The sequence below is a fragment of the Tupaia chinensis genome, unplaced genomic scaffold (genome assembly GCF_000334495.1).
Source record: "Tupaia chinensis unplaced genomic scaffold, TupChi_1.0 Scaffold143996_1, whole genome shotgun sequence".
Classification (NCBI taxonomy): domain Eukaryota; kingdom Metazoa; phylum Chordata; class Mammalia; order Scandentia; family Tupaiidae; genus Tupaia; species Tupaia belangeri.
The window spans coordinates 2,588,932-2,591,137 of record NW_006203847.1 but is presented as its reverse complement, the minus strand read 5'-3'; positions in this window follow the sequence as shown (position 1 = coordinate 2,591,137).

Below are 2,206 nucleotides of genomic sequence, written 5' to 3'. Positions count from 1 at the left end.
ACAGAGAAGTTGGTCTTAGAGAAGTGGTAAAAGGCCTCCTTAATAAATTTTATTTATTTATTATGTCTAATTACTGTACATTTTTACAGCATACAAAATGCTTTTTCCCAGCACAAATACAGTGCATATCAGTAAAGTCAAAGATATTACCATATACATAATCACCAATAGATAACTTTTCATTTTTGTGTCAAATGTTTTTTCTTTCCCTGATCCCCTTTCTCCCATCCTCCATTACCCAACACTTCCTATACTGTCTCCAGTATTTACAGTTGTCCTCCTTTAATAACTCCAGGTAAGGCTGCAACGATGTCCATCAGAGATACCAGGTCTGCCCAATCCCCAATCCCCAATTTTCTCTACTTGTGTGTCTGTATGGTTTTTCCAAATCCACCACCGCTTCCACTCAGAGTACACATCCCCATCTCACAGGCCAAAGCAGGTGGTGCCCAACGTGGGACCCATGTATGGGAGAACGACACAGAATCGGGTGAGTGGACACTCTTGAGTCCAGCTGGAACTAATAAAGTAAGAAATTGACAGAGTAAGATAAGGAGTGGATTTAGAGTTGGGTGTAAAACATGGGGACAATTGTCTAAAGAGAGAGAGATGTATGTCTAAATGTTGTCTTGTATGTTAAAAACTAGGGGCAGTAAACTGAGTATTAAGTAGTTACATCAATTCCTGGACTTTGTGCTGTAAACATGCCTGTGGTTCTCAGAACAGGGAACAGTAAATGAAGAGACCTGAGACATGGTCAGAGAACAAATTAGAGAGTGCTATATAGAAGAAGAACCAAATAAAATTCCTATTTTTGCCTTTTTCCTGTGGAATTTTATTAAGGAGTCTTTGAGACAAGACCCTCAAGAAGAGCCAGGAGGTTGCTTGGTGACTCAAAAAACACCCTGGATTTTTTATTCCGCCTGGTTACCTGGAAAACCAGAGGCAGTAACTAATGACAAAGAGGAAGAGAGAGCCACTGCCCTTTGAACTCGTGCCCCCCCCCCAGTGTGGCTTACTGCCCCCTGATTAAAACTTGCCTGCAATAAGTAAGTAAGTAAGTAAATAAATAAATAAATAAATAAATAACTCTAGGCAAGATTATATGTAGATGCAGTGAATAAATTAATACAAGTTCCTTAGTAGGTACCTTTTGTGTTAGATTCCATCTTGGGATACCAAAGGGATAAGACATGGCTGAGGGTAATGTCGAAGACTCAGAAAATTGTCAATGTCTTCAAGACAGTTACAACAGAATGAGAGTAACAAATGAGTGATACAAGATAGAACAAAATTAAGCGATAAATTGTGTGATAGAGATGGGTGTATCATAAAGCTAAGGAAGCATACGTTTTAGGGCACTCTTACTAAAATGAGTTTCTTGCAAAGCCCTAGTTGAGACTGTATTGGTTTGCTCGTGACAAAGTACCACAGACTAGTTGGTATTTTCTCACAATTCTGGATGCTGGAAGTTTGAGATGAAGGTGCCATTAGGTTTGATTTCTCCTGAGGTCCGTGTCCTTGGCTCAAAAATGACCATCTTGGGACCAGCAGTTGGCGTAATGTCTGTGTCACTGGTCTCCCACGTAGTCGGCTGCAGTTTGAGTCCCATAGTCGACCGCAGTTTGAGTCCCAGACCTGGTGGCTTAAAACTCACACCAGGTGCGTGTGCGTGCATGCGTGCCCAAGATCCCGAGAGGAGAATGGAGGAGAAGGGATTGCGGCGTGGCCATCCCCCCTGGGGGGTGATTTCTCGCTTTCTGTCTCTCTGTCTCTCTCTGTCTGTCTGGCAGGTGCACGTGCCCTATAGCAAAAACTTCTTAAAGAAAAAAAAAATGACCATCTTTTCCCTGTGCCTTCACTTCTGTGTGTGTCTGTGTCCTACTATCTTCTTATAAGGACACCACTCATATTGGATTAGGGTATACCCTAACCCTAAATTATTTCATTTTACCTTAATTACCTCTTTAGAGACCGCTGTTAGAGTTTACATAATTGTTTATCCCTCATAGGTTCATATTTTAGAATTTGGTCTTAATGGGTGGTGGCTGGAAGTCTCCCAAGTGTTTGTAGTTGAGACTTGGGACTTGGTCATATTAATTGTGTTGTAAATATGTTGAGACTGATTTTAGTAGGATATGTGTATGCAGTCCATAGTCACATTCATATGTAGCTATTACCATCTACCCTGGGGTGGGAGTGGCTA